Source organism: Saimiri boliviensis, chromosome 6 (genome assembly GCF_048565385.1).
Source record: "Saimiri boliviensis isolate mSaiBol1 chromosome 6, mSaiBol1.pri, whole genome shotgun sequence".
In the NCBI taxonomy this organism is placed as follows: Eukaryota; Metazoa; Chordata; class Mammalia; order Primates; family Cebidae; genus Saimiri; species Saimiri boliviensis.
In genome coordinates, this window is record NC_133454.1 from 8618885 (window position 1) to 8632623 (window position 13739).

General features: G+C 48.4%; 1 protein-coding gene across 2 annotated transcripts in view; it reads left to right on the plus strand.

The window, feature by feature from the left end:
- Window positions 1–3316: 3316 nt before the first annotated feature.
- SMCO4 (single-pass membrane protein with coiled-coil domains 4) overlaps window positions 3317–13739 on the plus strand; it is a 67284-nt gene continuing 56861 nt past the window's right edge. For both annotated transcript variants that reach the window (XM_074400345.1, XM_039462240.2), the window contains exon 1: window positions 3317–3453. The gene's annotated coding sequence lies outside the window, so the exon portion shown is untranslated. The remainder of the gene's footprint in view (window positions 3454–13739) is intronic.

Consider the following 13739-nt stretch of genomic DNA (forward strand, 5'->3'; position numbering starts at 1 on the left):
ATTGCTTGAGCCTGGGAGGCAGAGGTGGCATTGAGCCGAGGTCGCGCCTCTGCACTCTAGCCTGGGCAACAGAGTGAGACTCTGTCTCAAAAAAAACCTAAATAAAAGAAAGAAAATAAATGCAATGGGCTCATAATAAAGAGGGAGAGATAAACACACCCAACCTTTATGATACCTGCTGTTGATGTTCCAGGGAATTCTAATGTTTAAAGTTTTGGTAGCTTACAAGCTGATTTTGTCTGCCCATTGTTACGTTGACTGCAGAAGGATTTTATTTTTATTTATTATAATTTTTTTTTCTTTTTTTTTAAATTGCCTTTTATGTTTTGGGGTACATGTGAAGAACATGCAAGATTGTTGCATAGGTACACACATGGCGGTGTGATTTGGTGATTTGGTGCCTTCCTCCCCTTCATCTATTATCTGACATTGCAGAAGGATTTTAAACAGTACTAGGCTCAGTATCCCATTCAATGAAGAACTTCTAAAGAGGATATTTACATGAAATGTGATGCTCTGCTAAGCTTAGATTTAGTAACTTCAACTGAGTGCTTCATAACAGAAAACACTAGTGGGAGTACTGATTCTTGAGTGAATTTCCTCCAGAACTTTTAACTGTAGGAGTGCCTATGAGTGATCTGTGTGTCAGGTGCCTATTACTGTGTAGCAAACCACCCCAACATGTACTGATTTGAAACAACCCCCATTTTATTTCTCACCCCAACATGTACTGATTTGAAACAACCACCATTTTATTTCTCACAATTCCTAGGCTGGCTGGATTATTTTTGGCTGGCTTTCCCTGGAGCTCACTCATGTGGCTGAGAGTTGGTGGGTTGCATAGCTGGATGGCAAGGCTTTCTCTTCTCGGGATCTTTCCTTTTCAAGGAGGTTGGACCAGGTTTCTTGATGGCAGTCTCAGGGTAGCATTCCAAGAGAACAAGGAGGAAGGCACGAATGCACATCGAAAGCCCCTGCTTGTGTCATATTTGTATCCCAATGGCTAAAGCAAGTCACAAGGCCAACTCCAGAGTCAATGAGGGAGGGAGCTACAGATGGATACCTCAGTAGGGGTGATTCATTAGAAGCCAATAGTGTAACAATGTGTAAACTTTCCCTCTGAGACTTGCATTGCAAGATATGCAACTCTAACCTATAAAGGATGGCACTTTTTCTTGTTGCTGTTTCACTCTTGCTCCGCAGGCTGGAGTGCAGTGGTGCGATCTCAGCTCACCTGGGTTCAAGCGATTCTCCTGCCTCAGGCCTCCCGAATAGCTGGGATTACAGGCAGCTGTCACCACACCTAATTTTTTGTATTTTTAGTAGAGACGGGGTTTATCATGTTGGCCAGGTTGATCTCGAACTCCTGAGCTCAGGTGATCCACTGGCCTCAGCCTCCCAAAGTGCAGGGATTACAGGCATGAGCCACCGTGCCCAAGGATGGCACTTTCACAGAGACACAATATTATGGTATTACTAGTATACGTGAACATGTGGAGTCACCTTATTAAGAGACTAAGTCCTACATCAGTGGCTCTGCTTGCTTCATAAAATTATTCATTAATTTTTAGCAGTGGCCTTGGAAAGTTATGTACATAATATTTAGAGGAAAATGGCATTGACAATGATAATGAATTAAAGCAATTCACATGGCAATACCACTGCCCCACTTTAGACCCTGAGGCTTGCTAATTTCATATTTAGTCAAATCCCACATACTCCCAATCCCTCTCCCCTAGTGTGGAACTACAGCTTAATCTCCCTTGAAGTCAGGAAACTTACCTCACACATGCGTGTTCCTCTCACTCTTTCAGCACATGGAACACTACATAGATGCTCCTTGGATGCTTGCTAAATAAACTGATCAGTAGTTGCCTTTTAGTAAATATACTTGTGTTTCAGGTATTTCCTATGAAGGAAATACCTTCATAAGAAATACCTGAAACGAATTCTCTCCCAAGGTGACACGGTCTAATTCTCCAAGGTTTACCATCGAGGGGACTGAGGTGCAGAAAGCCCTAAGTGTATGCAGAGCAGTCCCCTCTGATCTCACTCCACCGCACTGCTGTCTTTTGCATGCAGCAGGAAGGACACTTCCTGTAAAAATGGAAAGAAAGCCTCAGGTTGTTTGAGAGAGGGTTAGGAAGAAAACCGGAAGAGCCAGTAGACTGCAGATGCTTTCAAAGAGCTCCCTTTGACCTCCATAGAAGAAAAACTTGTTAATTAAGAGATTGGCCACAGAAATCCAGGTGGAAAACCTGCAGAAGAGTGGCTTCTATAATTCTTCAAAACAAAACAACCCCAAGATGTGTTAATTTTTTCCAGTGGGAGGGAGTGGCCTTGCTCCCAGGGCTGGCCTTGCCGAGCAGGTGGCAATACCACACATACAAAGGATTTAGGGTTTGTCCTCAGGTGAAAAGGTAGTCAATATACTACGTTTTGAAGACAGTTTTTAAAATCACCTACTGCATCAGTAGTAATACAACAATAACTTACCATTTACACATCGCCGCGCACATCGGGGCTGTGAAAAGTGCTTTACAGAGCACCATCTCAATTAATCCTCACAACACCTCTATGAAGTAGGTTTTATTCTTCTTAATTTATAGATGTGTTAACTGTGGCCCAGGGAGATGAGCTTTCCCCTGATTGCCCAGCTTTTAAGTGGTAGTTCTAAAACCTAAGTGTGTTTGACCAAAAGCCCTGAGTAGCATTTAGCTGTGGGCCTCGTGCGGCTTTGGAGCTGGTCTGAGGTGGGGAATTGTGAATCTCATTTCTTTATGCTGAGCTGCGCACATGCATGCACGTGTCATTTACAAAAAACAAATCCAGGTCAAGATCTCTGTCTGCCTGAAGTTTAAAAGCCTACTTGGGTAGACAGAGGCAAAAATCAACTCATTCATTTACTCGTTTGCTTTCTCCACAAGTATTTATTGCGCGCTTTAGTATTCCACACAGGGCGCTAACCTAGCTCTGCAGGAGAGAACGCTGAGCACAACAGATACGTTTGCTTCCAACGATCCCCTTCCCGATTCTGGTGTCTCACGAGCCAGGCATTCAAAGAAGCAGGAAATACATCAACAAGGGGGCGACTTCAGCACCAGCTGCGCGGGAGCCCGAGAAAGCGCGCAGAGCCTGCAGAGGTGGTCAGGGAGAACTTCCCGGAGGCAGCAGCGGCCGCAGGCGGGGCGCGAACCCAGGCCGCTCGGAGGCGGGAGTCGGTGCCGGGGGCGGGGAAGGGGGGGCGGGGGCCGAGGCCCGGGCGGGGGCGGCCGGCGAGTTAGGGTCAGGGCGGGAGGATGCGGCTTCCCGGCGGCAGAGGGCGCCTGGCGCTGCGGTCCGGCGCGCCGGAGCCGCCCGCGCGGGCGCCGAGAGGAGAGGCGAGGCGGGGAGCGCGAGCGGCGGCGGCCACGGCCACGTCCTCCCGGCAGCGGCGGCGGCGCCCGCGGGCAGGTGGGCTGGGAGAGGCGCGGCGGCGGGGCGGCGGGCGGCGGGGCGGCGGGGCGGCGGGCGGCGGGGCGGCGGGGCGGCGGGCGGCGGGGCGGCGGGCGGGGGTGCGGCGCCGGGACGGCGCGGTTCCCGCCTCGCCGGCTCCGCCTCCGTCCCGTGCTCCCGACTCAGGCCCGGCGCCGGGCGGGTCCCGAGCGCAGCTCGCGCGGGCGGGGTGGGGGCCGAGGGGCGCGAGCTCGCCTGCCCGGCGCGGCTCGGGACGCCGCCTCCCGGGGGCTGCGGGGCCCGGGCCGGGAAAAGTTGGGGCGGACCGCGAGCCCGCAGGGCCGGGCGGGAAGTGCGGGCGCGGGGCGGGCTCAGGGGTCGGGGGACGCGGTGCGAAGGGCGCGGGCCGGGGCGGCCGGGAGCGCCGGGTGCGGGAAGGCGGGAGACGCGGGTCCTCTGAGGGCGCCGCGGATGGGGTGCGCTCAGGGTTTCTGGGGGTGGACGAGAGTCCGGCCGGGGGCCCTGCGGTGAGAAGGCTGGGACCCAGGGGGTCGGGGTGCAGAGGTGGGGCGGGGCGGGACGGTGCCTCTCTCCTCCACCGCTCGGTCGGGGCAGACCCGGAGACCCGGGGCCGGCTCACAGCTGGGGACGCCTGCGGCTTCCGAAGACCCAGCGGGGAGTTCCTGTACGGGGTGGGTGGAGGAGGGAGCGGAGCATTGCTTCCTCTGTCGCCGGGGCCGACTCCCGTCCCTCCCCAGCGGCCGGATTCACCTCAGACGGCCGTGCTTTTGCCCTGGGTAAGTTGAGGAACAGCTGAGCGGATGAGATGTTTGGGGAGTTCCAAGATGAGTGGGATTAGGCTGTATGATATCGTAACTATCAACGGGAGCTGAAAACAGTGGCATCTCCTCATACACCCACCTATCCACTCATGCAGTCAGTACTGCTTACTGCTGAGCTCCAGCTGCCCTTACTCTTTAGGAGACACCTCTAGGTCCCCAGAGCCCAACAGCGCATCTGCTCACAGCTTTGAGGGTGGCAAGAGTGGCCTGCTGGGTGTCTGCGTGGGTTGGTGCTTTCAGAAACAAGTGGTTCTGGAGGTACTGGATGCTTTATTAGAACAACCTGTGTGGTGCCCCTTGCAAGCGGAGATGACTCATGTTGGCTTCCCCACCTCCCCCAAATAAACTTTGTAGTCAAGACACCAGTATGCCTGGTCCTTTGCAGCAGTGATACAGCAAGAGACCCATAGTGGGTTTCTTGAGCCCGTGTTGTCGTCCCAGATGTGTTAGCAAGAAGTTTGACCTTGGATGAGTCACTTGCCCTCTCTGAACGTGTGTTTTCATATCTGTCACATGGGGTATAAAGAGAGAGCCGCACGGACTGATGGAGACAGGAGTAGGTTTCTGAGGGACACGGTGAAATCTTTTTCCCTGTGAAGCTGGATTTGCCACACAAAATAAGCCTCTGCTTGTTCTTATAAAGAAATTAGGATAGATTTAAAAGAAAATATGACAAGCAAGAAAGATTGCACAAAGCAAAACAAAAAACTAATAATAGTTGGTATTAGATTTACAGCATGAATACTGTTTTATGCTTGCACTTAGTGTACTTGGTTGTCCTGCTGTCTTTACTATAAAGTTGCTTATTGTGCATAGAAAATATGTATTTCACCTGTGGACCCGAATTTTTTCTTATTTTTTAACCTTCAAGCTTGGAGTGGACGCTCAGTTGGGTTGGTCTTGCTGCGGTTTGCCTGAAGAACATCCTCAGGGTCTCTCACTGCTATAATCTTACAGGTTTCCTTCTGTCTGACTGAGGCTGGGGTCCTTGTACAAGTATGATTCTGCCATCTTTTCCATTATGGCTTGAGAAGTGGTGAGCTGGTTCCTCTCGCCTCTGACACGTCGTACTTCCCAGGTGTCTTTTCAAATGACTGTAGTAAAAGGCAAGCAGAGCGTTAGATGCAGCTCATTAACAATTGCTCCAGGCAATCATGTGTGTCCTCTGCATCCCACTCCTGTTCCTTAGACCCTCTGGGCAACTTCTCACTCGAATGTCCTGGTCTTAAGCTGGCCTTGACATTGAGGATGCTGAGGGCCATGACAGAGTTGAAATGACTTGGCCAGGGTCAAACCGCACATTGATGATCAAGCCATGGTTCTGGAAGAAGAGAATCTATTTTTATTTTTTTAAGGATTTTTTTTTTTTGTACTTTATCATAACTTAATGTTCCTGTACTTGTCGGTTAGTAGCTTTCAAAATCCGTAATGGGTTTGATCACATCATTTTCAGTGATCCTTTTTTTTGTCAGCTTTTTGGAAGTTGCGCAGTTAGTGGTTATCTCTTGAGTTTGAGGTAGTGGTATTTTATTATTAAACATTTTTTTTTTCCTAAATTTTTAAAAAACTACTTTCCTTTTCAGACCAGATGAGGTGTAGTGGTAAAAACGATACCTTCTCCAACAAGTCAAGGCTTGACTAATTAGGTTAAGTCTTTAAAATATCTAGTGTGTATAAATTTTAAAATAGCTGTAGGTACAAATTTTACTTTAATCGAGAAGTATGAATAAAAATCAAAATTGTCACCATTGGAGCCCCTGCCACTGACCAGGGATTGTGGTGAGCCAAGTTCATTTTACAGGAGAGAAAACAAACCCGAGAGACGGCACGACTCTGGCATAGCTGTCATGGATAAGTTACTGATGACCTTTCAGTCCACAAGCCGTTGTAACAGTGGAAAAGGAATTCTCAGCTGTCCTACAGGGTTGTACTAGTTAAATGAGATACTGTATGTCTAGCAACAAGTAAACTGTAACGGGCTCCCTAGCCCAGCACATTTTAACATAAGCACTTGTGGACTCTGGAAGCAGTGTGGTGAAGTGGTGAGTTCAAGCATCTTGGGAGTCTGGCAGGCCTGGTGTCAATACTGAACCTGCTGCCTGACCTCTGTGAGTCTGATTTCCCCATGTGTAAAGTCAGGGTAATACTGTCTGCCTTATATTCAATGAAACGTACCCACTAATTGCAGTGGGTGCTGAGTAAAGGTTGGCATCTACTCCTTTCTCTCCCTTGCACACAGGTACTTGGGATAATGGGATTGATTAAGTCTTTCAGCAATTATCCTCAAGGGGAAAAGGCTTAAAGTACTTTTTTTGTACTTATCAATAATTCTTCTAGCCTTTTTGCTTTCCCAACCCAAGCCCCAGCATGCACATTGAATATTCCAGGGCCTGTAATTGTCTGTCTTGTCTAAGAGGGAACTGAAAAAAACCGTAAGCCAGAAAGGACAGGTCTTTGATAGAAAGTTGAAGATGAATGTAGCTTGGTCTCCCGTTGCCCATTTTGTGGCTTTCTTTCCTTTTTTATTAATTTTGCCGGACAGGGAAAAGATACAGAATTCAGGGGCTTCTAGCTGGAGGCGGGCCCGGAAGAGCCTGTAGTGAAGGGCAGCTAGAGGGAGGAGCGCGATCTGGCTGACGGTCAAAGCTAGAATTTGGTGTGGGGGAAATTTCTGTTAGATGCAGGATTTGGCTAAATATGGGGCCGATTTCCCTCCAGTCCTTTAAGGCCCTCTTTTGGGACTTTGAAGTTTTTGTGCTGCAGGCAGATTTTGACTGGTTGTGGTGGCATCATAAATGAGTTTCCATAGTAAATTGTATGCTGAAAGGAAATTAAATTCCGAAAGGGTGTTTGTTGTGACTGATGCCAGAATTCCTCTGAGAATTTTATTAAGATTTCAGTCTATAAAAGCACTTCTTAATACTCTGAAGATATTAATTAGGAAATAGTTTTTAAAAAGTAGACGTGTTATCTTTGTGAGCTTTTGAAATGTCGTCTTCCTAAATCATTGGAGCAAATGAGGCTCAAAACATCATAGAGACTTATATTTTAAAAGCATTTCTTCCTAAATGTAATGTTTTCATTCTCTTCCTGTTCCTCCCCTCCTCTCACATTATTTTGATAATGAGTTAATTTTGGTTTCTTTCACATTGTTGTGGCCTAATTTCTAAATTTCTGACCCTTCATTTCTAGATCTTGCGTGTATGTTTTTTTCCCTTAAGTCAATTCTCATTCATTATGAAGAGCTGGTATAGCTAGGTGGGAAAGAGAGAGGACCCTGGAGCTAGGTTGGCAAGAGCTAGGCTCTTTAGAACTTGGATTCAGTCCTCACAGCAGCTCTGGGAGGCTGATCCTGCTATTCCCTCCACACAGATGTGGGAATGGGTGCAGAAACACATGTGTGTTCACACAGCCAGCAAGAGGTTAATCTGAGTGTCAGCTGCAATGATCTGTAGGACTCCAAAGCCCATGCTTCCAGCTAGAAAGGCAGGCAGGGGCCTTGCATGCTGTGCCAGGGTTGGGACTTGGTCCTATAGGCAGAGAGGGTCAGGTCTGTATTCTAGAAAGGTAGCTCGGTGGCTGTCTGGATTTTTGAAGTGAAGCAAGTAGAAATTAGGAGTAGAGAAATGAGTCCATTAAAGTAATTGTCTTGAGAGATGACAAGGGCCTGAATGGAAGACATTGAGACAGTGGCAGTGGTGGTGGAGAAGAGGGGACTTGTTGGAATCCATAGAGCTCAGTGCCTTTGGATACTAGAATTGAGGGAAAAATCAAATCTGAGCCTTGCCTTTCCTTGCCTCATCCCTTCCCGTTTCAGGTCTGATGCCCCAGGGATGGGTGTTGAAGATGCTATGTGCGGGCTAAAAATCTCCGCAGACACCAAAAGTACGTCCTTTAGTCTCTGCCAACAGCTAGAGAAAGGTGGTTGAGCACAGTCGGAAAGGGCCTTCCCCTCCCTGTGCCATCCCAGCCTTATCATTCCTAACTTTCCAGGAGCATCGCAGAGGGTGGAAGTTGGATTCTTGACTGCATTTTGGGAAATGCTAGTTTGAGCCATCAAACTTAAGGTGAGAAGTGAGGAAGGGAAGATGGCTTCCTGGGGTGTCGTCTGCGCACCTCTCTTCCCTGGTGACACAGGGGACCTACCCGGGTTTGGTCTTCAGTTCTGTAAGAGTTGATCTGCTTTAGATGGGGTTGACTTGTGGTCACCAAATTTGCAGGGGTTGCATGGGAAGCAGGAGTGACTATGGACATAATGGCCAGCCCCTAGAGGAGTCGAGGCCAGCCTCCTCTGATGGGCGAAGTCTCTGGGGCGCCAAGCCATGCTCAGGGGAGCGGGCATCAGAGCACAGGGAGATGGTTGGCTGAGGTCTCTGTGTCCTGTCATTGGTAGGACGCACTGCTGCCATGCCAGGAATATACTGGTCTTGGGCCCTCTCCCCTAGTCAGCACCAGATGTGGTAATAAACTTGCTTTTGGGCTTCTGTTTTTCCAAGTTGTACAACCTCCCTGCCCTTCTGAGAGTTTGTGCTGGCTCTGGTCAGGCCAGAGATCAGGTGGTCAGATTCTGGCTTTATTTGGGCTGTTCTCGCTGGGAGGAGGCAGCCAGGTTACCTCTGTTGGACCTGCCTGCTCCCAGCATTTTCAGCCTCAAGCTGTCTCTGCGGTGAGTCACTCTATGCAAGAGTCTGCTCACCCACTTTCTGCTTAATGTTTACACCTTTCCCTCAAAGAGGGAACCTCTTCTCCTTGTTCCGAGGGTACTTCTCGGCAGTCCCCTAAAGTGTCCAGTGCGTTTCTTTCGTGGGGTTAGAGTCTGTGCCAGGCAGGTATATGCTTTAATGAGAGAAGAGCATTTCTTCCTGTGGATGTAACTACCATGCCTACCTCTTGAACATTATGTCCTGAGCAGAGTCCTTTTCTTGTTCATTTTGGTGCATGTTTGGGTGTGTTTGCTTTAATTATTACTGGGAAGCAAAAAAGATATTTATCAAATGCTTAAATCCACAGCAGCATCTCTGCTTAGGCAGCAGAAGGAATAGCTGTTTAGCCAGGATATCATTGATTTATCACTCTTTTTTCTCCATGTTGTTGCTGCTTTGTTGGCAGAACCCTCTGATTTGTATACTGGTTCAGCTTGGATTTCCGTAGTGAGTGTGAAAAGATTCCTGGGCTGTTGGCCGAAGTGGAGAGGCTCGAATAAGTGGGCTTCAGGGCTGCCAGTCTTGGCCGTCCCTGCAATCCCGGAGCCGGGCACATGGTGCCTTTGTCAGGAAGGTGGAGTTTGGCCAGGTTGGTGATAGTGGAGAGTCCCTCTTCTATGGGAAAGGGAATTCTCTGCTAATTCTGGTTTTGGCTTATTTCTCATCTTGTGGGGATGAGCTTTGATTGCAGCTCGCACAGAGCTTTTACAGATGTTTTCCTTGCATCCCACATTGCCCTTCTTCCCTGTTGGTTCCAATTCAGTCTGTCATCAGTACCGTAGAAACTGGTTTGAACTTTGTCAGTCCTGGGAAGACCTGGGATTGCAGCATATAAACCTGTTCAAATTGGTGCAGCAATTTCATATCACCGTAAGAAGCCTGTTTTGGTGGTGGTGGTGTTTTTTTTTTTTTCAATCAGTTTACTTGCTTTTCACATACCATGTAGGTAATATGCAAATGTATTCTCCTGCATTCTGCCCTCCCATTTAAATAGCGTGGAAGGACACAGCAGACATGTCACATTCCCCTTCTTCCAGCACCCTTCCCCAGGTCCCACCTCCACCAGGTCCTCAGAAATAACCAGTGTTAGCAGTTGGATCCATGTCCTGAAACTGTCAGTCTGTATACACAAATACACTGTGTGTTTCCTTCTTTTCAAAGCATGAATCTGATTGCATCATATTGCTTTTTTTCACATAGTATATCTTGGAGATCTTTTCATGCCTGTAGCTATTCTCTCTTCTTTTGTCTTTTATTTGCCTATAAAATATTTTCTAGTATGTCATAATTTATGAATTGGTCCCCTATTGATGGACATATAAACCAACTCATTAGTTTTGCTATTGTATCTTCATACATACATATTAATATGTATATGTTCCTCTAGGAGTGGAATTGGCATGTCAAATGTTGAATTTATTTAAAATGTTACAGCAGTACCCATACTGTGCTCTCAAGAGAGGTACTAGTTCCTATTACCAGTAGCGTATGGACTGCCATTCTTCTGGGTGAAATAAATGGATCGTTGTTTAGTAGATATTTCGTTTATTATTGATGGGGTTGTAAAACTCTTCATTTGGTTTCTTGATTCTTAGTGCTGAGATTTGAGACATTCAGAGTGGTGGGGCCGTAGTAACCATAGAAGATGAGGGAACCAAACCCTCAAGGATCATGGCTGAGCTCAGGGTGGTGTGAGCATCATGCTACCAGTGGTGGCATTGTGGCACCTGGACGTAAGAGCTCCTGGTTTCACACACTCTCTTTCTCCCAGATGCTAGGTATGGTAATAGGTCACTTTAATTTTGGTGTAACTTGCCAGGGTATTTCTCCAGACCTTTCATCTGAGGAACCAAGGGTATGTAGATATTGATTAAGATCAGTCTGTCCTGCACTGCCGAGGCATGGATTGGAGACTGGGGAGCAGTCCTGGGAGGACACTTAAAGACTGTGTGCTGGAAAATCAGGCACTGTTGCTTTCTGGAAAAGCCTCCAGGAATGTGGTAAAGCAGGTCTTTTCTTCTAGTTGCATGTGATTGTTCCCCTCTCCTGGCTTGCTGGGGGAGTATTGTGGGGCTTTAACCCTTAGCAGAGTGCTTTCTGGAGAAGCAGTGATTTCTTCGAAGGTGTTTGAGGAGCGTGGCACAATGGGCTGGTAGAGGAGGCGTGTTGTGGCCTCCATGAATAGGCTGATCTCAGGGCCCTCCCTGAGGGCTGGGCCACACAGTGGGCTTCAGGAAGCCCTGGCTTACTGGACAAGAGTCCTTTACGTACCCCTCAGAGGGGCAGAGGGCAGGAGTCGGGGAGGGGGAACCCCTGGGGGGCAAAGGGACTGCAGAGCCGAGCCACATTGGACCCGGCTGCCATTTGGCCCGTTGTGGCTGTGCGACTTGAGCCTCTATTTTATCTCCCTGGGCCTCAGCTTTTTCCTGTACATTAGGAGTTATAATTAATACCTGCCTCACAGGGTTGTTATGAAGATTAAAAAAATAATGTTCATAAATCTCAGCATATCACCTGATTAGTACTTGGTAATTTAAAGTAACTCTACCTATTTGTGTTCCCCATATATGTGTGTGTGTGTGTGTGTGTGTGTGTGTGTGTGTGTGTGTATATATATATATAATTTTTTTTTTTTTTTTGGGGATACAGAGTCTCACCCTGTTGCCCAGGCTGGAGTGCAGTGGTGTGATCTCGGCTCACTGCAACCTCGACCTCCCAGGTTCAAGCAATTCTCCTGCCTCAGCCTTCCTAGTAGCTGGGATTACAGGCGTGTGCCACCACGCCTGGTTAATTTTTGTATTTTTAGTAGAGATGGGGTTTTACTCTGTTGGCCAAGCTGGTCTTGAATCCCTGATCTCAGGTGATCTACCTGCCTCGGCTTCCCAAAGTGCTGGGATTACAGGCGTGAGCTACCGCACAAGGCCAATAATTGTTTTAAAATGGGTGACTACATATTATATTTGCTAACTATGAAAGTAGACATAATCTGGTAACCTTAAAGAGAGGTCAGGAGATTAGCAGCTGCCTAGGGCAGATGAGGGTGGGGGCTATGGGAACTAAAAGGGATGAAGGTGAGAGGCTTGGACGGAGGCCTTAGGTGGGCAGGGGAGTTGAGTTGGGATGTTATCTTCCAACACCATTTCTCCTGCAGGAACCCCTGCTTTGTGCACACCAGAGCCCCACACGCAGAGGCCTTTTCTTCTTTTTTCAGGTAGACTGAGGGCTAGGGGGTTGCTAGTGCAACCTCTGCCATTTATTTCAAGGAGGCTGAACGGCAGAGTGTCTGCCTCAAGTCACACAGCTGGCCAGGAGAAAGCGCGCATGGGCCCAGCTCTCTGCTCCCTTCTCCACAGCGCCATGTGTTGCTCATAGCCAGATGCAGGAAAGAGACACGGTGTTAAGCACTTTGCAAGGATCTGCCGTTTACTCCTCCCAAGGTTCTTGTGAGATGAGGTTGAGATACGCATGCTCTTCTGTTCCTGTAGTACCAGCCACAGGTTGATGTCTTCATTCCCCTGGTCACCTGTAACTGAAGGGAGGACCAAGACTGGATCCTGCTCCCTCTTTCCCATCATGCCACGTATGTCGTTACCTTTTACGCATGGAGCAGCTATCCTGGGGACTGGTGTGGCACTCAGTCAAATACATGAGTAAGATCCAATTCCCAATTCAGTCTTTCCCTGGCTCTGTGTCTCTGAAGTGAGGACATTTGCCTCCCTGTTTTGCCCTCCGGGATTAATACAGCACCCCTACCTGCCTTCTAGGCTTATCCTCCACTCAGAATTCATTCAGGAAATACACTGTTCTAGGTGTTGGGGATTGTGCACCAAACAGAAGGAACCAAAATCCTGTTCTCATGGGGCTTATTTTCTAATGAAGATGACAGACAATAGTGATTAAAATACACGGCATGTTCATTAGGTTCCCAGGGCTGCTATAACAAAGTGCCAGAAACGGAATGGCTTCGACAGCAGAAGAAAGTTTCCCCATGGTTCTGGGGGCTCTGAGTCGTCTGTTCCATGCCTCCCTTCCAGCTTCCGGTGGTTGCTGGCTGGCCTTGGTGTTCTTGGCTTGTGGCAGCGTAGCTTCAGTCTCTGCCTCTGCTGTCCCATGGTGTTCCCCTGTGTGTGTGTGTCTGTGTGTGTGTGTGTGTGTGTGTGTGTGTGAGAGAGAGAGAGAGAGAGATAGAGATAGAGAGAGAGAGAGAGAGAGAGAGTCAGAGTGCTCCAGAGAGACAGAACCAATAGGATATAGATAGATGAGAGGGGATTTTTTTTTTTTTAAAGACAGAGTTTCGCTCTTGTTGCCCAGTCTGGAGTGCAGTGGTGTGATCTCGGCTCACCGCATCCTCTGCTCCTGAGTTCAAGTGATTCTGTCTCAGCATCCCGAGTAGCTGAGATTACAGGCGTGCACCACCACACCTGGCTAGTTTTGTATTTTTAGTAGAGACAGGGTTTCTCCGTGTTGGTCAAGCTGGTCTCGAACTCCCGACCTCAGGTGATCCACCCGCCTCGGCCTCCCAAAGTGCTGGGGTTACAGGCATGAGCCCTCGTGCCTGGCCCAGAGGGGATTTTTTAGGGGAATTGGCTCACATGATTATGGAGGCTGAGGAGTCCCATGACAGGTGGTCTGCAGGCTGGAGAACAAGGAAGGCTGGTAGTGGGACTCCATCCAAGTCCAAAAGCCTCAGAACTAGGAAAGCAGATGGCGTAAGTCTCAGTTTGAAGTTGAAGACCTGAGAACCTAGGGGTTTGGGGGC